This window comes from Pimephales promelas, chromosome 21 (assembly GCF_988280905.1).
Source record: "Pimephales promelas chromosome 21, fPimPro1.hap1.1, whole genome shotgun sequence".
Lineage (NCBI taxonomy): Eukaryota > Metazoa > Chordata > Actinopteri > Cypriniformes > Leuciscidae > Pimephales > Pimephales promelas.
Genome location: NC_142789.1, coordinates 18,823,112 through 18,845,490, shown reverse-complemented (window position 1 = coordinate 18,845,490; position 22,379 = coordinate 18,823,112). Strand labels below are relative to the sequence as shown.

Here is a 22,379-nt window from a genome sequence, read left to right as displayed (position 1 = left end):
ACTAGCTAATGGCAGCACAGCAGCCTTCTGGCATGGTTGGAGGCCACATAGGATGTCACAACTCTATACTGTGAGTTTTTAAAATGTTATCCTAATGAAACGTGGATCATTTCAGGCGACATTTCTGAGGTGAGAGAGGCAGGTCTGCAGGATCTTTTGCCGGCTTTGCTGGCTGTAAAGATCAAACGGTAAAGGAACAGCCCTGAGATAGAGTAACTCCAGCATGAGAGAGAGAGAGAGAGAGAGAAGAGATTCACCTCGCTGTGACACTGTTGAGGCTGCCATGCACTGCAGAATGTCTCATACACACATTTCCAGCATTTTGCAGGCTCACCAGCCGTAACCTGGCTCACACATGTTCCATGAAAGATTAATGAAGAAATCTGTCTGGGCCAGAGCAAGTGTGTTTATCAACTCACCAAGATGAGGGCTAACCATCGAAGGCTAATTAAACATAATTATTAATCAATAGTGCAAATATTTTTTTATTTATTTATTGTTTTGCAGCAGGAATTTTTAACCAAGGCTGCTCTCAAAAGAATGAGTCAAATCCTTCGCACGTCATGCTGGAGTTATACAGAAGGCTGTTGGATTGCCGCACATGGCCCCTGTCTGCAGTCTCCAACATTTGACAGCACTACATTTTACCATGACTGCCCAATAATGAGCTGACATTCTCTGGAAGAAAAGAGATTAGTCTTAACTGCCACCATACACAATGGTTTAAAGATAAAACTCTTTAAGCCTAATATAACTTTTTGAATTTGAGTGGCAACACATTTTAAAATGTGAAACGCAAAATGTGCCCTGCATTTATTTCTTTAAAAAAAATAGAGTAAAACAGTAATATGTTATTAGAATTGTTATAGAACATGTTATAGAACTGTTTTCTATTTTAACATATTTGAAAAAAATACAAATCTCACTGATCTCTAACATTTGACCATTTTTTTATTTTAAAAAAGCCACATCTTGCAAAATAAATGATATTCAGAAGTAGCACGTACAAAGTTCGGGAGGAGCACGCGCAAACAATTATGCATCAATATGAGACACAGATATACCAACGCATTCTCACCCCAAGGCGTCACCTTTGACCATGCTTCAATATTTGATGTTTTAGGCGCCCTTTAGCGTCACTTACATGACGCGATCCTACGGCGTCATCTAACTGACGCTAAAGGAAAGCGTCAGTTAGAGGACGCGGTTAGGTTTAGGTGTGGGGTGGGGGTAGGGTACACGCGATCCTAGGGCGTCATCTAACTGACGCTAAAGGGCGCCTAAAGCGTCAGATATTGAAGCATGTCCAAATGCTTCCCAAGGCGTCAGTTAAGTGACGCCTTGGGGGTGAGAATGGGCTGGATATACATATGGGGCAGAAGGCGCCTCCTAGTGGTCTAACCCTAATCCTACCCCAGACCTAAATCTACCATAACCGAAGCGTGTTATATTGACGCTAAAGGGTGCCATGTGCGTTGGATGTCAACACTTTGGCAAAAGCGTCGTATATGACGCCTTGGGATGAGAATGCGCTGCTAAAACTGTCAACGTTAATATTATTTTATATTTAGAAAACAGAGACTTTTTCATTGTCAATAAAACAAAGTTGTTGTTGTTGTGTTGTTGTTGCTGAAAATAACTCAATATAATTAACCACAGGTCTCCCACAGGTGTACATTTATAGATCTGGTGTAGATCTGTGGTCTTAATGATTCATAAATAATTAGGATTTGTGAGTGTAAATTGACTTAAGTCATTAAGTCATTTTGTGAGTGTAAATTGACTTAAGTCATTAAGTCACTCTATATAAAGAAAGAAAAAATACACTCTGTTTTTATTTAGCGAGTGCATTTACTTTTAAACATAAACATTTATTACATTAAGCATTATGCTTGCATTTATTGGAATGGACTGGACATACTCTCTAGCAGCACAAGACACTGCATATCCTTAACCCAAGGGGCGTAGCGTAGGATTTAGAAGGGAGGCTAGGGACGTGTCCCTACCAATATTCACAGATGCCTCACTTAGGACTGACCTGCTGACTGTTCACAGTCATGCTGGGATCTTAATTTTAAGCTGTAGGAATATGGGTGTCTATTTCTACACTTTTAGTTCTGCAGTGGGCCTTGCCCGAGAGTGTGTATTGGCCAAGTTGATCGGACCTTGTAACAAGCCTGCCTCCAGTAAGTGAGCTTGCCTGTCCTCTCTCATCACCTTTAATCCCGTCTTTTAGAGGAAAGAAGGAAAACCCAGAGGAGAAAAATCCATACCCATCCAGAAGGTCCATCCTTATGGCTTATGTCTCAAAAGAGCCACAGGGATCGATGGCATTTGTGTAATTGGCTAGACAAGGGTCTACTCACATGTATTCTCTCTCTCTCTCTCTCTCTCTCTCTCTCTCTCTCCAAATTGATCTCAATGTCAGAAGATTCACCAAACAGAATGCAAGAGGTGAGATTCACAGAGGGGGATTTTTGGAGGATAGTGGTTTCAGAGATAAACACTATGCAAAACTCCTGCTAGAAGTAGCCATCAGACGATGGGTACATGGTGGCCATAAAGGGATGGACATGGTCAGAAACAGTTCTCAGGTAGGCCGTGGCATTAAACGATGCCCAATTGGCACTAAGGGGCCTAAAGTGTACCAAGAATACCACCACCACCACCAGCCTGCATAGTGGTAACAAGGCATGATGGATCCATGTTCTTATTTTGTTTACGCCAAATTCTGACTCTACCATCTGAATGTATCAAACAAAAATCGAGACTCATCTGACCAGGCAACATTTGTAAATTTTAGCCTCTTTTTCCTATTTGTAGTGGAGATGAGTGGTACCCAGTGGGGTCTGCTGCTTCACAAATGCTTTGCTGCATACCTTGGTTGTAACGAGTGGTTATTTCAGTCAAAGTTGCTCTTCTATCAGCTTGAATCAGTCGGCCCATTCTCCTCTGACCTCTAGCATTAAAAAGGCATTTTCGCCCAAAGGTCTGCAGCATACCGGATGTTTCCCTTTTAACACCATTCTTTGTAAACCCTAGAAATGGTTGCGCGTGAAAATCTCAGTAACTGAGCAGATTGTGACTCAAACCGGCCCATCTGGCACCGACAACCATGCCACGTTTAAATTGCTTAAATCCCCTTTTGGAGTCCCCCAGTTTGGAGTTCAGGAGATTGCCTTTACCAGGATCACACCCCTAAATGCATTGAAGCAACTGCCATGTGATTTGTTGATAAGATGATTGCATTAATGAGAAATTGAACAGTTGTTCTTAATAATCCTTTGGGTGAGTGTGTATGCACATTTATATATAGTTTACAAACACATTTTTTAATGTATCTGCTCCCTGTACCTCCTAATCGCTATTTTGCATTTACTGTCCATACTGTACCATAAGGTTTTGTGTTTGTTTCTAAGGGATCATACACAAAGCTAAAAGTAATCCCAAACTAACCAGTTAAATGAGATTTCTTATATATATACCAAACAATGTCAGCTTCTGAAACCTTCCTTTCCCTAAGTCACACTTTTGTTTGCTTTCATTTGGCAATGATAGCCAAACCCTAATCAGTGTTCATCTGTTATGCTAAGCAGCATTCATGCTAAAGGAGAACAGCCAAGCCACAGTTCTACAGACTCTTGGGCTTACAGCTCTCTATGCCACCTGCTAACGCTAACCAATGGAGATTTATGCAGTGCGATTTGAGTGGGACTCCACATGGAAATGGACATAGCAAAGAAAAAAGGGTGATGAATGTGAGTGAAACCGCTGTATGTCCGTAGCATTCAATTAAATGCAAATGGTCCTGTCTAGTGCTCAGTTGAGAGGGGTCACCTGAGGGCTTTCTCATTGACTCCATCTGCATCTCTCTCTCTCTTTCTCTCGCAACGCTCACTAGAAATGTCACAGCTGTCACTCAGATGCTTCTCCGTCCTCTGATCAGCTCTCATGCGAACGGACATTTGACTACTTTCCACTGGCCGCAGTACAAAACATACCAAAGGGAAAGTTTCGAAATGTTAGCTCACATAGGGGTTTCATGCATGATGGGAGGAGGCTGAGCATTTATATAATCACTGACTTAATAATGTTGCAAAGTAGAGTAATCTAATGGTAATATTTCCTATCTGAGCATCTCACAGCATATGCCTTTTTTTCGGTGTGCATATTGTAGTATACATAACACTGTAATATCTGTGATTTTTCTAATCTTTTTTCCCCCCATTCGATTACCCTGCTGAATAACTGCTTGGCAGAAATGACAGTCGAACTGTCTGCTGACCTATTTCTCTATATTTGAACCAATCCCATCAGCTCCTAGAACTTAAACTTTAAAAATGGATAAAACTTTAACATAAAAGCCCATGCCTCATTTTTTTTTCTCGTGCCTACTGCTTCTTCATATATTATGGATGCAGTTTCTACATTTAAAGAGGACACCAGCTTTAGTTCACAGGCAAAGAAAAACTCAGACACTGACCTAGCGCAAACTTTCTCTGACCCTGGAGAACTGTTAACAATACGTATAACAGAAGATTTATGGGAATATTTCAGCCTTTAACCGCGGCCTTTAGGTTTTGTCAGAGATGAAGTCAGGACCAAAACATTTTCATCCATTTTCATCATTTTCATCTATACAATGATAGGATGTCCTACTTGACTGTCAACCCATGTATTTATTAGGGGTGTTGAAATTAATCGTTTCTAAAGATGCATTGCGTTTCTACGATTCTGCATCGATTCAGTTATAGACCATAATCGATTATAGATGCTTCTTTCGTTGCATATGTGCTTGTCTCGGTGGAGTAAAATGGCAGAGGAAGGAAAAATTACTATTTTAACATACAGCATGTGCGTGCGTGCAAGTGTGTGCGTGTTATTGTAACTTAAGTACTACTTGACAGCTTCATGTGCCTACTAGTATTAGTTCTAAGTGTTCAGACTTAAAGGGTTTAGTTCACCCAAAAATTATATTGATGTCATAAATTGCATCAGAACTGGAAGACAATATAATACAGAATAAAGTTTTTATTATTTTTGGACCAAAATGTATTTTTGATGCTTAAAAACAATCTAACTAACCCACTGATGATGTCACATGGACTAATTTGATGATGTCTCTATTTCCTTTCTAGACAAGGACAGTATACCGTACACACATTTTCAATGGAGGGACTAAATCTAAAATACCTTAAACTGTGTTGCGAAGATGAACGGAGGTCTTGCATGCTTGGAACAACATGAGGGTGAGTCATTAATGACATCCTTTTCATTTTTGGGGGAACTAACCCTTTAAATTTTGTTTGACTACATTCAGGAATTGTTTGTCATTTATTTGTCTCTTGTTTTGTGTGCTAACAAGACCGGGCCGGTTGTTTTGGGTTATATGTTTGCATAGTTTTATGTGTTGCCTTGTTTCCTTTTAATGTTGTATTAGCATCAGAGCCCGTCTAACGGAGAGCCTTGGCACTTCCTATTAGCCCCATTGTGTATCATCTTGGTTGCAGTTCCATTAGAATTCCACTGGAGGTGATCGCGGACGAGTGCAGAATGAATGGGAGTCTATGGGGCTAAACGGCTAAATGTGTCTCTTTCACCTGCTTGTCGTTAAATCAAAATAGATTTTATTGTTGATTCCGCAAGTTCAATATAGATTATAGGCCAAAAGTCGAATGAACGAGTACTTATGTCCTTTTGATTTCTTACAGGTTAGGCTGTTGTTGGCCGGAACACGCTAGCCTTCTGCTATTGTGTGATGTCATCACAGTTTTGAACGGATTTTTAGAACAGATAAGTGAAAAATGCAATTTTCAGCTGAGTGTATTTTCTTAGCCCTCCCTTTTGAATGCAACTTTCAAATTACTTGACAAAAAATTACATCCTGAGAAAAGTGGATTTCTGGGGGTGAAACCCTATTGACTCCCATTCATTCTGCACTCGATTGCGAGCGCCCCCGCATGGACAGAGATTACTGCAGCCACTCCAGAACCCGGAAGTAACCAGCCAGTGCCAATTCTCTTCAATTAGACATTCTCTGATTAGCATTGTGATCATGTGTCCTTACCACGCCCATTGTTCCCTCGTTAATATTCATGTTCATCACCTGTACCTTTGTAATTATGTGTTCTTTGTAAGCTCCCAGTGTTTGTTTCTCAGTGCTTGTTTGTCTTTAACATTTGGTTCTGTGAGTATGATCTGTCTGTGAATGTTCCAGTTCTGTTTTATTGTCAAGTCTAGTTATTGTTTGTTTTCCCCATCGTGGGTCTTTGTTTCTGGTTGGAAATAAGACGTGTTTTGTGAAAGTTACTGTCTGTGCTTGGGTTCTATTTAGTGTAATGTAACGTGTCCTTTCTTGGAGCAGATAAAATAAAAAGGGAGTTCATTTATCTGACTGCTTGTTAGCCCTGTGCAGTAATATTGCAACACATCAAGATATCTAATCGAATCATTTACTTGATAATCGTAATCGAATTGAAATGCGAGACCATTATAGCATTTTATGCATAATGTCCCATGCCTCTTTCTCACACGACTGGGGTGCTATAAATATGAATAGGATTAGGAGTGTGCTTATTCTTTAAACCGCTTCTGTAAATATAATCCTGAGTACAGCAAAGACCAATTGAAGATGCTGGATTAGAACATGATAAAGAGGGAGAATGAAAGCATGTGATTGGATACAGGAGTTGCGGTGGTTTACAGAGCTGCGTACGTGTCAGTGTATGTGTCTTCCTCTCAGACTGCTGGTAAAGAAAGCAATAAAGAAAGCAGGCCTAAATAGCTATTAGTGTGTTAAGCTTGTATGAGCTACTTTTAAATATGCAGTGAGGAAAAGTCTCACGCAGTGCTAAAACATGAAGGAGGGAGACTGACACTATCACCAGAAGCAGCCTGATTTTGAGACTAAATCTTTTCCCCGGTCCTACATGATTGACGGGAGTGCACATTTTGTCAGTATGCCTTAAAGCTTTATTTTAAAGCTGCAGTATGGAGTTTTTCATTTTTCTCGCCATCTCTGTTCGAAATCTGCAATTGCAGTCATTCGTGGAATTATCAAATTTATGTGAGTAGTAGTTCAACAACCTTGACACAGCACTGCGTGGATGAACAACACAATGTTTGAGGAGGCTGTCGCTGGTGTGGATACTGGCATTCAGAATCACAGATTATTCTCTTTGGAAGTATGACTAACATGTCATCTGAACTGGAAAAAACATCCACCTTTGTTCTGGTTCTGACGTTGCAATCATGCTGATTAAATCTAACAATCCCTTATAAATTATCATAATACGCAAAACTGTGCAAATTATACTTTGTTCTCAAATTGTTAATGTTAACAATGTCAGCATTGCGTGACTACCTGTAATGTCCTTCTGATATGTATCCTTGTTTTCACATGGGTCCGGTTGCAGTCTCTTTTTTTCTGTAGCCACTCCGAAGTCTGAACGAAGTCTTTTGCATTTTACAACGGGTCAGTCTGTTGTCACTGTTGTCGTTTGAACCTTTCTGGATCCGCCATCCAATTGATAAGTTTAATTATATCAAGTGCTGTGAGAAAAGGCTATAAATCTCAACCTCCAACATCCTCACATGCAATATAGCCTAAGCCTACTAGCCGAGACTCTTCTTTATGTGTACAGATGTGATGTAATGACGCAAAGACATGCTCGAATCTCCCTAGGAAATCCACCAGCACAGGATTTAATAACATTATTACAAGCTTACCGCTTTGAATCGAGCTAAGGCAAGCAGATAGTTTGAACACTGGCTGGTTATGCATTTTCTCAAATAGCCTATGTATTTTGGATAATTTTTAACCCCCCAAACGGACTGAGACAAATTGGGATACAAAAACAGACAAATTGGGATACAGTTATGGCAACAGTGAAAAGCATTAAAATTAGAAAAAGGTATATCCTTTTTTTTGGACTTTAGCTTGGGCTTGTTTTTCATAGTTACTAATAAACGTGCAGCCTGCTAAAAGGGAACATCTTCCCTTATGTTCTGACAAGATTCTCTCAGCATTGTAAACAAACATTTCTCTAGTAAATGTTAATAGAACGTTTGTTCAAAGTTATCTGGTCTTTATGAATGTTCTCAAAATGTTAGCATGAAATAAATACTATGTTTTTATAATGTTATCAAAACATTCTTGGAACATTTCAGTTGCAGACTACATTGTTTTGTAGGCTACAGTTTGTTTTTTACTTCATGGGCTGTTTGTGCTAGCCTAGCATGACTGGAAATGCTAATGATAACTCTCTAGAAAGTCCTTGATTGATCTAGGGTTTGTTTTTCTCCGTTTTCCATTTGTCCGTCACATTTCAACTGAGAAACCTTTGAGTATGTCGGTCTTTATTTTACCCAACACTTGACTTTTACAAGATAGGCCATTAAAGTGCCTAGCTTCTCAATGCTTTTACATGTCTGACCATAAATAGGGCAGTAAAATACTCCGGCCATGACCCCGGTTGTATTTGTCTATACATCAATAAAAGCAGGTTAGATCTCTGCCGGCAGCCACAAGGAATGGACGAGTGTTCAGTATGATTAGTGGGTCGTGCCCCCTGCAAACGAAATGTTAACCTGCACAGCATGACGTCTGTGTAGAGTCTTCTTTCTTTCTTCCTTCAGTCTGACTGTTTTGCATCTTCAGCCTAATTGCAGAAAGGTGTTTGGGAAATTATCTTGGCACAATCCCCAAATGACAAATTAGTTTGCATTAGTGTGTGGATCCATCCAGATCCTTCCAATTACTTCCTGTATGTAATCAGACTTATTACAGTGCCTTGCTGTGTTTGAGGGGTTTCTCTATCATCGCAACATTCAAGGAGAAAATACAGGTTTTGCGAACTGTGGAAATATGCTGATCCAATTTTGGGCTTTTTATCGGCAATGAGTCTCCGTACTGTAAATCAGAGGATGTGTAAGAAGGAAACTGTCTGCTTTTAATAAATGGCCTGGCCATAACTTTTCTTCGGGAAACAAGCGTATTGAAGTACGTATTGAAGAATATAATTTAATTTCTCGTTTAAATGGCTCAATGAATCAGATAAGAGTAGTGCGCTCGGAGGCAAAGGATGGCACTTGAAACTTGAAATTAAATGGAAGCGGAGAAAGGTTGGAATGTAAAATGGGGGGGGACGTCAACATCAGGCATGTCATTTAAATCAATGCACTATCAACGCCAACATGCTTCGCAACCACAGATGTGTGACAGTATCTCTCTTTATTGCTCTACTTTCCTCTGTGGAGAACTGTTAAATCAGTACACACTTTTAGATTAAAGCTCCACAGAATTGGAGAAGTAACCATAAAATTCTAAAAGTCCATTTTTATTTGATCTGTTAATTCTTTCAACTACAAAATGGAAGGGCCCTCCCTCCCTCCCTCCCATTTGGTAGTCCATCCATCTATCTATCTATCCATCCATCCATCCATCCATTCATCCATCCATCCAACCACCCACCCACCCACTCATCCATCCATCCACCCATCCATCCATCCATCCATCCATCCATCAATCCATCCACCCACCCATCCATCCATCCATCAATCCATCCATCCATCCAACCACCCACCCACTCATTTATCCATCCATCCACCCATTCATCTATCCATCCATCCAACCACCCACCCACTCATTTATCCATCCATCCACCCATTCATCTATCCATCCATCCAACCACCCACCCACTCATCCATCCATCCATCCACCCATCCATCCCAAAACTACAGTATAAATAATAATGTAAACGATTATTACAATGTAAAATAATTGTTTCCTATTTTAATGTATTTATTAATGTATAGCTATTAAAAATGGTTGTGCTGCTTGATATTTTGTGGAAACTGTGATACATTTTTTCAGGATTATTTGATAGATAAAAAAAAGTTTAAAAGAACAGCATTTATTTGAAATGGCTTTTTTTGTATTGTACAAGATCAATTCCATGCATCCTTGGTGAATAATTAACAAATTGAATATTGCTAAGTATTGTATTATAATTCTTTTCATATGTACAATAAATTGGCATTACCCTTTGCTGCTGATCAGATAACAGTTGTAAAGGAAAGATGGCTTTAAGATTAGTGGCCACCGTATCGTCTTTTAGGGCAGACGAGGATATTAAAGAGGGTTCATTCAACTAAATATTTGATGAGAAATGAATTGCAGATGATTGCTTCTCCATTCCTTTGTAAATATCTGCATTTGTTCTATCATGCACAAACAGAGTTACGTAAGTTTGTTTACACTTTGGCCCAGAAGCTTAATGGACATGTATTTGATGGTCTGCGGGGACAAAAGCCTGCATTCGAATAACAAACAAGTGCTACTGCTCTTGCACGCAGAAGTCTCACGAATGCGCATCGACCCATCTCTTCCATTTTATCCATGCTCTTTGGCCACAATAGGCCAAGGGGTTGTGCGAGCACACGAACGAGTGCGTGCAATGACGCTGATGGTGGTGATTAAAGGCTTTCATTCCTTTGGGAGATGCAGGGAGGAGTGCCACTTAGTCTCTCACTGGGCGCAGATGGCCCGTGGCAGCCTGGATCATGTCACATGGTGCTGGGCAAAAGGGGGGCAAGGTGTCCCCTCCCTGCCCTTCTCCTCTCGCCGTGCGACCTGTCACCAGCCATCGATGTCAGGTGTTGCTGCAGGGAACGGACTGCTCATTAGGCTTGCCTCAATTTCCTCCACCTTCCTGCACCAAGAGGAACAACATTCAATTTGTGTCATTCATTAAGCGCTTTATTCCCACTGACATTCCGCAGAGGGTCACGCTGTGCCCCTGCTCGCAATAATGGCAATTACTCATCTTTATTCGAAAGATTTGTATCGTTCCAAGAAAAAAATGCCAAACTCAAAGTGAGAGGACAGCATGTGCATGAAGGTTAGAGCTTGTGGGCCCAAGTTGTTAACATTTATTCATTCTGAGAGACCTAAGTATAACTGCTTGCTTTCTAGGGAGGCGTTTAACACTGTCCACTTGCTTTTTATACTGGTGTGAACAAATTTGCAGTGGATAAATTTAGCTGACTGGCTACCTTGGGGGCTGTCGATGCAGCAAAAATCCTGTCTCGTGCTGTATTCGCACGTCTTAAGCATGTCGTCTGGCAAAACCTGTTTTATAATTACTATGCCGTTATGGTCTGATTGGTTACAGAAGGGTTATCGTTACATGTAATAACATTTATGGCATGAGAGGCTGTGTTGGGCTTTTTGTGCATTTACATACACTGTAGGATCAACTGATGTACTTTATATGTAAATGTCACATTGTAGGTAAAAATGTTATGAAAAATTAATTTGCCGTGATCATTTTCCTGCTATATGTTGCCCATGAAAGCGCTTATTATGGAAGAATTCATATTAAATCCGACAATTATGTTTCTTATCAGGAAATTAAGAGACGTGGTTCACGAGCAGGAAAAAAAATAGAGTTCTGATATCATATTGTACATGCCAACCTTGAAACGTGACTAACACTGTAATGGAAAACTCAGCCTGCCGACATGAGACCGGCCATCCAATTTATGGATATCAGTGTGACCATTATGACTTAAATGGCCTTGGCTTGTGGGAATAATTGCATTTCTATGGTTGGGCAGGGAACGTGGTTATCATCAACATGCATGTTTTCCACTTTGGCTGTAAAATAGGACGAGATGTGAATGTTACACTTGAGTAAGATGTGGACTAAAATAGCAGTTCAGAAAATTCATACACGTGGCAGGATGCCATGATATAAACAATACATTATGCAACCTGCATACTGTATAGACAGAAACTCAAATGTTTTCGTTAGGAAATATCTATCCTGGTAAATGGTGTTTAATGCTTAGACTTTTCATTGCTGAATTTTGGGGTAGAATTATTTGCCATGAAGTAATGCAAATATATGCATGTCTGTTTTCCAGCGGATGTTAAGAAATATGCTCTCCATGGAAGCCTTCACTGCCTTTTGCTCAACAAGAAGGATGGCCTGATGGTGGGTGATTGTTTCGGGCCAGTTACAAAAGGTGTTGCTTGCTGGGTTGACACTTTGTTCTTGCAGCCTACACTAATAGTGACCTTCCCAATGTACATGTATGTAGGTCACTCGAGAGGTCGTGAACTAAACCATTTTATGGACGCGAATCACAGAGCAGAACAAAGGTGAACATTTGTAGTTAAAGCTGCAGTCCGTAGCTTTTTTGGGGGGTTAAATATTATCCAAAATAAATATTTGAGAAAATACATAACCTGCCAGTGTTCAAACTATCTGCTTGCCTTAGCTTGATTCAAAGTGGTAAGCTTGTAATAATGTTTTTAATTCCAATGGTACTGCTGGATTTTGGTGGGAGATTCAAGCATGTCTTTGTGTCAAGCATGTCTTTGTCTCAGCTAGTAGGCTATATTGTGTGTGAGGATGTTGGAGGTTGAGATTTATAGCCTTTTCTCACAGAACTTGATTTAATTAAACTTGTCAATTAGATGGCGGATCCAGAAAGGTTCAAACGACAATCACCAGTGACAACAGATTCACCCGCTGTAAAATGCAAAATACTTTGTTCGGACTTTGACGACAAAGAGGACAAACACTGGACAACAGCTTTATTTTTAAAGTTGGCAAATGAAGACTCTTGGGCTCATCTGGGGCCATGTGGATTACTTTGAGCTGTCTTAAAATGGTTTTTGGAACATTAAAAATGGACTAAGGTTATCTTTATTCACTTCCATTTGATGGAGAAAAATCCTGGAATGCTTTGTCTTCATCTGAAGAACAGACTGATCTCAGGAATTGGCGTATGTATGACATGCCAATTCGTATTTCCATTTTTGGCGTGCTATCAACACGCATAATCTCTTTTCATCGTGTTTATGAATGCCGTTGACTTAACGTTACATTACAGTATATATAAATATATGACCTACCCCAACCCCGTCCCTAAACCTACCCGTCACTGAGGTTAATAGCATTTATGAGTCTTCCCCTACCATCCTAGGAAAAAAAATATCGCTCCCCATATGAAGATGTACATTTTGCTTCGTTTTGCTCAGACATTTAACGTCGTGTACATACACGCGGAATCACTCGGACATTTAACGGCGTAGACATACACGCATACATGCGGATAGCTCAGAATGCGTATAGATGACACACCACTTGACTTGAAAGTGCCGTGTATGTTTACGCAAAAGTCATGATGTCATGTTTTGAAGAAAGAAAATCCTACATTTTGGAGGGTATATATACTGTAATCAGGAAATGTTCACTTTTGGGTAAACTGTTCCTTTTATATATAAAGTACATTTTATTTTATTTTATTTGGCCAATAAATGCCAACATTTTCACCAGGGTTTGTGGATATATTGCCATGGCAAGTAGACACCTTCAAGTCTGAATTGGCCAGCAAAATACATAAATGTAGAAGAAAAACAAAATGACTGTCTTCTTGTGCTCTGCTTTGCAGAAGCCTTGATCTGCTATCATGTTGTCCTCTGTTTATGAGTTGCTTCCTTTTAATTTAATATACGGGGATATCTTATAAATAATTCAGCTGCATACCTTCTGATATTTCACGAATGCCTTGAGCCGTTGGAGCAGACAGCAGCCAGTCTGTCTCCCTCTTCCATGTTAGGCCATTCTACAAGTCCATCTGTTCATTTAAGACCTAGTTTGTTTTCTGGAACTGAATGATAATGACAAATTGTCCAAACATTTTGAAAGCTGAAAGCCGAAAAATTAAATCTCAAAACAGATTGCCATATCCACTCGAGTCCTACTTTTTTTCCTTTCTTTTGTTAATGAATTTCAAAATGATCAGTTGCTCCGACAGTGCAATCTTCTCTCTCAGCCAGTTTGATGCTGTGATTAGTATTAATTGGACTGAGTCAAAAATGCAGAGATGACCCTGGCTAAGCTGCCAGTGAGAGCAATTAATGAGAAGAGATGCCTTAGTATTCACAACTGTGCTCACTTGAGAAGACAGGAAGAGAATTTGCAGGACAAAACAGACTATTTTTGTTTTTCTAGCGGCAACCCTTTTTAATGAACTCTATTGCTATAGGCCTGCAAGGATATATTTAAGAATTTAGGGGAAAAAATGCATAATGTAGTAACTGAAGCAAGTTCTTTTGACGTCCTCATTAAGACACTATACATATAGTATATAGTATATGTTTTATCTCATGCCTGCAAGTTTTTTTTTTCTCCTTACATTTCTCTATTTATCTGAAGCACAGTTAAAGTATGTCCATACAAACAAAGTCAAAGGGATTTCGTTATTTTTATTTTTATTTTTTCTCTTGTTGGTACAGGCAAATGCATTTTTTTTTTTGTATGTCCAAATGAGTTCAGATGTAATGCTCACAAATGACACTGTGAATCAGACAATAAGCATTGTGAGTTGAAAACTGAAATCATAAAGGATTTGATTCAACCAACGGCGAGAGTAAACAATTTTCCACAAAGCAACCCAAAATCTTTGTAGCTTGCTGCAGTACAGGATAAGATTAAAAACTGATTGTCAAATCAGAGTGATGTGTCATTACGGTTTTATGTCTTTTCTTTTTGTGCTTTTTCTAAAATGGCATTCATGCCTTTTAAGTCAGCATGATGGGAAGTTTTTCAATTTGCCTAAAGAACAATTTACAGTTCTATAATAGCTGCTAATTACTTGCCTTTAATATATTGACATTTTTTGTTCACAATACATAAAATGTATATTAAAATGGTTTATTATTCAAATATCCCTTTTTAACCGAAAACTGAAAACCTTGTGTAACCCGCCTAAAAAGGGGTAAAGCAGTAAATTGTATTTAATCATTATCATTATTTACTCATACGTTATGAGAAATTGGGGTTTTATTTTGAGAAATATGTTTAATTAGCGGGAAACCGCTTGGCGCGCTAAAGAACTTCCGTTACGAAGTGAAGAGAGGTTGTTTCGATGAGGGAGGGAAGGGTAATGTATTTGATTAAAGATTATAAGGGTACATGAATTAAAAAAAAAAATAATGAAGTGCACAGATAAATCATTTATAATAAAAACTACAATATTACATAGAAGATTTGTCAAATTTGATTTCATGACGACTTTAAGTAATATTGGCAACTACTGGCCAGACAGCAGAATACAACGTCTTTAATCATTTTTGTGGATCTGTGAATGGGGATTGTTTTCACAAAAAAGGGCAAAAAAAAAAAAGTTTCTGTTTTATCAAAAATAAAATGCATATAATTAAAAGCAATAAAATGTATACTTCAAATATAAAAAAGAGCAGATTTTCTTTGCCGATTTCAGTGCAAACCATACAAAAACAAAAAAAAAACTGGTTCAAGGAAGTAGCTGAACTGACCAGAGATTTTTGCTCTTTACCAATATGTCTACACTGTACGAAAACGTTGTTCTGTTGAGCTACAAAATTAAATGTTAATGACCGTGAATCTGTTCGAGTTGTTTTACTGTCACTGTTTGCGTTCATCATCGTGCTGCAAGATGGCAGACTGATGTGTTTGCTTATTCACAGATATGCCCTTGGGGCTTGTGAGCCGTGCTCTGTCTTCACCACCTCCTTCAGACGGATCCGTACCACTCTCAGCACAAAACATATTCATTTCTGACAGCAGTGCATAATATATGCCTATGCAGATATGATGCACTATATACTCAGCCTTATTTGTCTTTTGTAGGGTGCCTGTAAGGCGACTGAAGCCTTGGAGCCATATGAGCTACAGAGAGGAGACCTCACATCCTGGTGCTATCTTTCACTTTGATTCAATTGGATTTTCTCAGCTCCTTTAGATGATTTGTTTGTATGTGTGCTTACAAAAATTCAGCGCACAGACAGAACAGTACGTCTGGGTGCGTGTGTGGTGATGGGCTGTGTTGTGACAGTGCATTTTTTTTCTTTCTCTTTCAGACAGATGTCTCTGATCTTTCCTGCCCCGAGTTCATCTGCCCTCTTCAGCGAGTACAAGAGGTGAAGTCCAACAGTCCTTTTGACCCTATTACGCATATGCTTGCTCACATTTGTGCACATCTGCACAAAAACACACACACACGAGGCTCATTTGCAATACTGATGTTAGTCATGGCCATGAGTCCTTGCCCAGGGATGACCGAGCCGAGCAATAGAGAGAGTGGTGTGTGCTTAAAGTTGACTGTCCGGTGTGCTGTACATAATTGAGTCATGTGAGATCATACACGTTAAAATAAAGCCACTAGGAATCCACATGGATGTGGACAGATTTTGAATGCATGTCTTTGGGTTGGGAATCATAACTATTCCGGTTTCTTAATTATTCCATTAATGATTCATTTAGTACTTTTCCTAAAAGTCCCCTCCCAAAAACTGGTCCAAACTAAGCAGTACTATAAATATTACAGTACAGTTTAAAAGTTTGGGGTCTGTAAGATTTTTTTAATGTCTTTTTATAATGTCTTTTTATAATTATAATGTATTTTATTCGTGTGATGGCAAAGCTAATATTCAGAAGCCATTACTCCAGCCTTCAGTGCCACAAGTCACAAGAAACATTTCTTATTATTATCAGTGTTAAAGACAATCTATACAGAAACCATGATATATATTTTATTCAGATTATTTGATGAAAAGAACAGCATTTATCTGAAACAGAAATATTTTGTATCATTGTCACTTATAGTTAATTTAATATGTGCTGAACAAAAGTATTCATAAGTTATATACAAAAGTTCTTACTGACATATATTATTTGAAATTACATTATTTTGATTTATTATATTAGATATTTTTGTATAATTTAACAGCACCAGTGAAAGACTGCAAACTCAAACTAAAATGAAATATATACTGTAATATATATTTCACTCAATGAAGTCAACGAAGATCCATTAAACTCATGTCTTAAATCATTCAGTTACAGTATAAAAACCATTTCTGAAAAAAACAAACAGTTCTCTATTCCCAACCCTATGTGTCATCATATTATATTCCACTGAATCACACATAAACTTTATATTTCTTTAGTTTTTCCCCTAAGTCTCTCCAAATCAAATCCATTAGCTTTTATTGCTGTAAATTTTTATTAAGACCAGTTTATTAGGGATTATCTTGAATTGTTCACAGGCCGATGCATGATAATAAAAGGGGATTACAGCAGCTAGATGGCAGGGACGTTCATGAAATAAGTTAAAAAAGACATCACAACCACAAGTCTTAATTTTGGTTTGAGGCTCTTGCATGTCATTGTCAACCATACGAGAGAGCCGTTTGCATGTGGTAAATAGCACAAGACTGTGTCCTTTGTGGCAGATCAATAAACATAATCGACCTTGCCGTTATAGTCAAATGGGCATGTCTTTGCGACAGCAAATATATCTGCTAAGCAGCACCTAGGCTGTCTCAACTGCTTAATCATGGAAACATCTGCCATCACTGAAGACTCATCTGTACAGGATGAAGGGATGTGCTGCATACATTTTCTCCCATCACTCACCCTTTCATTCTCTCCCTTTCTTCCAGTCTCGCCTCTGTATCTCTTTTTCGCACTCGGAGGCATCTGTTCTGTCACACCCTCCGCCTCATTAGCCATGCTAACATGAGGAGGATTTAACAGATGTTTATAACAAACCAGCTCACACTTACCTGCAGGATGAAGACATTAAAAGCTAAAAACTCCAAACAGACCGCATAAGCCTCAAAGCTAGCATCAAACAGTGGCATAGAGGACCGAGTAGCTGGTGTGTTTTATTTCTATTTGCAAGCAAGGTAACCCTTAGTAATTGTTTGCAGCTGTACAGTCAGCCCCTAGTGTTTTTTTTATTTTTAGAAAGTAGCGCTTCGCCCTTTCGGTGGGGGTTCTTGTCTCATGCTCAATGTGAAGTGGTTGTTGACAGTGCACTGTAGGCTTGGACACGCACCACTGTCACCTTTTAAAGAAAACATCCCAATGTTTTTCAAAGGCACCGAAAACACCAGTTGTCAAGCGTGTTATTCGATAGGGGAACCGGTAGGGAACATGTCAAGTAAGAGTGTTTGTGATTACAGTTTATTCTCCACATTCTTAAAAATAAAGGTTATTTTTCTATATTGATGGTCACATAAGGAACTTTTAACATTCATGGAATCGTTCCATTCCACAAAAGTTTATTTATAGTGGAAATGGGTTCTTACGATTTTTAAAATGTTATTCTTCACACTAAGGGGGAAGAAATGGTTATTTTAAGAACTGTTGACTGAAAGGTTCTTTGGGGAACTGAAAATGGTTCTTCTATGGCATTGATGCTAAAACACCCATTTTGGAAACTTAGTGCAACTGTTAACATACACTCACCTAAAGGATTATTAGGCACACCTGTTCAATTTCTCATTAATGCAATTATCTAATCAACAAATAACATGGCAGTTGCTTCAATGCATTTAGGGGTGTGGTCCTGGTCAAGACAATCTCCTGAACTCCAAACTGAATGTCATAATGAGAAAGGTGATTTAAGCAATTTTGAGCGTGGCATGGTTGTTGGTGCCAGATGGGTTTGAGTATTTCACAATCTGCTCAGTTACTGGGATTTTTTTTCGCACAACCATTTCTAGGATTTACAAAGAATGGTGTGAAAAGGGAAAAACATCTAGTATGCAGCAGTCCTGTGGGCGAAAAAGCCTTGTTGATGCTATAGGTCAGAGGAGAATGGACCGACTGATTCAAGCTGATAGAAGAGCAACTTTGACTAACATAACCATTTGTTACAACCCAGGTATGGAGCCAAGCATTTGTGAAGCCACAACACGCACAACTTTGAGGCTACGGATGGGCTACAACAGCAGAAGACCCCACTGGTTATCACTTATCTCCACTACAAATCCGTGAGTCATTATTTTGGTGGTTGAATGGGCAACTCACTTTTTTCTGCTGTTCTTAGACATCATCTTTTGAGCCCCTCTTTGGATACTTTTCTCATTGCAATGGAGACATTTAAAATAACTTTTGAGCTGAACTCCGATAAATTGGCTCTTATTTAGATTGCCTTTGGATCTACAAGTAGATTAGATGTGTGAAGCATGATAAAGGTTGATTTCAAGAACAATAGCTGTGAGCATTATGGAATCAAGGCATCTGAGAATTCAAAGTGGATTTGGGTTGAACAAATGAGTTTTCGGCACAGGCAAAATAATTTAATCCTAAAAGAGAACATTTATGGTTTATCAACTCCAGCACATTGTATAGCTAGCTACCCACTGGGACTGTCAATCCGGTTACAATCTTGTTAAATCATTAATTGGGTGTCATTTAAGGGTCATGATAGTTTTCATTGAATTAAATAAAATAAATCATGCCACTAAATGTATTGTTGTAGAGAACAATATTCCATTGGTTTGGCTAAAGTTTGCCTTGTAAAAAGGTCATCATCTTGAGTACTTATGAACTAATATAAGCCACTAAATGATGAGGAACTGTAAAGATAATAATGTTTACAGTGATGCACTGTCAGGGACTGTAGAGCTCCCTCATGCAAGATTTGCATTCAGTAATCATGCCCATACACAACACTGAGGGCTAATCAACATTGTGATAAACAAACTATGCAATTATCTTTCCAGTCTAGTTGTCAGGACAAGTCATGTGTTTAATTTCTTGGTATGACTTATTAAGAATTTATTCATTGATGTCTGGGTGCATTTTTATGAGCTGTCAGAATATTCTTCACAACAAATTGGAAGAACACATCATCATCACCATGTCCACAATGCATTTCAGGGCTAATTTTCTTTGGCATAGTCTAATTGATAATTCTATTTTTAAAATGTTATAAAGCATAGAACAAAATGTTATAACTTGATCCGCCTTTAAAACGACTATCATTTTTTATCGTGTTTTTATTTTTCAACTCCTCCTTTCCTAAAATTGGCTACATTCCGAAGTGTAGCTAACATTCCTTTTCACAGTCTAATGTTATTATACCATTTGTTATTATTAGGCTATTATTATTTTATTTATTTATTTTGATGGATTAAATATTTTTCACAAATCAATAAATATTTTGATGGACTAAATAAAGTTTTTGTTTTCTCTAAAATACTTTTGTGGAGTAAAATAAGTTGAAAACGGCTTTTCACATTGATTTTAAAATGCGGTTCCTCAAGTGTCTATTTGGTTTAGTTGAACTCTAGCCTATGCACAAACAACAAACAACCACACAGACGTCCAATACTAAATACATTTGAGCATCATCTAATGTAGGCTATTTATCACACCAAATCTGTCCTCATATTGCACACTCGTTCTCTCTCTTTCTGAGCCGCATAATGCACCGGACACCTGCCAACACTCTCACGTGTGTTGGTCCAGTCTTCCAGGATGACACCCACACGCGCACACTTCCTCCCCACACATGAAGAGGCTGAGAAGGATGATTAGCACCGTGAGCTGACACCCCTCAGAGGAGAGTGTGGAGGACAACAACAATAGGCTCGCTGCGGAGAAGCAGAGCGCTCAAGCTATAGCGTTTGCAAATTTAACTGCGACAGCGGCAGCGACGCGGACACGAATAGCAACAGCAGGGAGGAGGAAGAGGAGGACAGAGGAAGAGAGGGAGGGAGAGTTTCTGGACGCTAATCACTTCAATGAAATGACAGATGCGTCCCCACATGATCCACACAAACACGCGCGCACTGCGTTTTCCTTATTTTCGCAAAGCTGTGGAATTTCAATGCGGCATGAATCGTCTCTCTCTCTCTCTCTCTCTCTCTCTCTCTCTCTCTCTCTCTCTCTCTCTCTCTCTCTCACCCTCTCTCTCACCCTCTCTCTCCTCGGCCAACCTAACGTGTGAGTCAGTGCTACTCTATCCCGATGTGCTCTGCATGCTGACCATAACTGCCATGCAGCGTGAGCGTGGAAAAGTCTCGACTTGTTAGTGCATCGCACAACTTGAGCACCGTTTCAAACTACTGACACTTTACCGCACGAGATATTGAGACACACGAAAACACTCAAATAAATGTTGAAGAATTACGTTCTTATGATGATTTCTGCTAATGCGTCTAATGCAACGCATAAACGGTTCGACCTAGAGAGAAAATGATAAACTTCCCTACCGTGAAGTGATGGATCATTTCAGCGTACATCTTGGTCTGTTCTTCTTCTTTGCTTTTTTATTCTTTGCGTTTTTCTTCTCGTTGTCCTTCTTGACGTTAGTCAATCAACCTGTATCCTCTCTCACGACTTCGTATTAGCGCATCGCCCAGGGTTTCATACAGACGCACCTGCCTTAAACTCCGCTCTATTTCTGACACTGTGTAGGCGATCTATAGAGAACGGATCTGTGTTCTCTCTCTCTCTCTCTCTCTCTCTCTCTCTCTCTCTCTCTCTCTCTCTCTGCCCTTACCGTGTAGCTCCACCTCCTCCTTTTAAAAGTCTCCCTTTCTTGCCCCCAAACCCTTTGCTGTCTGCTCTATTTTTCCGCCTCTCGTTCATTTCTTTTCAGAGTCAGAACAGTTTATGAAACCTGTTATTGCCTCCCTCACTTGCCCCTTTGCCATGTAACTGGGCTGCTAGTCACGTGCATCTCTAAAGTGCAGCTACTATTAGTCTCCTGCCTTCTAGATCTGGCATATGAAAGACTGACTTTGATGGTATGCTTGCCTTTCATAGACATATTCTTTTAGGTTCACTTTTTCTGTGGACGAGGGATGGCAATCTAATGGATTGAGCACTAGCCTACTCTGTTAGAACTTTTTATGAGTCACTAACCCGGAAGCAAAGTTTGAGCTTTTATATTGTCCCATTTGTGTGTTTTTGCAAGATCTGCTCATGGCCCTCTAAAGCGTTTAGGGGTTCAGCAATACAAATTACACACATTTGTATGGAATAGCCAATTTGTATATAGCTAGTTATGTTTTCTTGTGAGATCAGGTTGGTTCCAACATAAGATTACCAACACTGTAAAAAATTTCTTGTCAAATTAACAGTAACTTACTGGCAACAATTATCCAGTACTTGCTGTATTTCATTTAACAGTAAAATTACCGTAACACTAACTACAGTACTGTTAAGCATACTGCAAATTAAATAACATTATTTTACTGTAATTTCTTACCATATTAAAGTACAGAATTACACTGTTAATTTTTAATAATACTGTATAGTATGAAATGTTATTGTATTTATTTTATAGTGCTACTGTGTAACCTGTAGAAAATCTGTAGAAATATTATTTTAACTGTTAATGGGAAATAGAAAAAAGAACAATTGAAGCTTTAACTGCACAAGGTTTATTGTGTATTTTCAAACACATTAGTACATTTACATAATATACATTTAAATACATTAATACAATTAAATACATTAATAATAAAAATGTAATATAATACAATAAAAATCATGCATGCCAATCATGAACAATTATGC

The 22,379-nt window shown here is 38.9% G+C and overlaps 1 protein-coding gene across 1 annotated transcript in view; it reads right to left on the bottom strand.

Annotated features, from left to right (window-relative positions):
* Nucleotides 1-21,350, bottom strand: part of lrrn2 (leucine rich repeat neuronal 2) — a 52,793-nt gene extending 31,443 nt beyond the window's left edge. The window contains exon 1 of the mRNA XM_039694810.2: nt 21,068-21,350. The gene's annotated coding sequence lies outside the window, so the exon portion shown is untranslated. The remainder of the gene's footprint in view (nt 1-21,067) is intronic.
* Between the last annotated feature and the right edge of the window lie 1,029 nt (nt 21,351-22,379).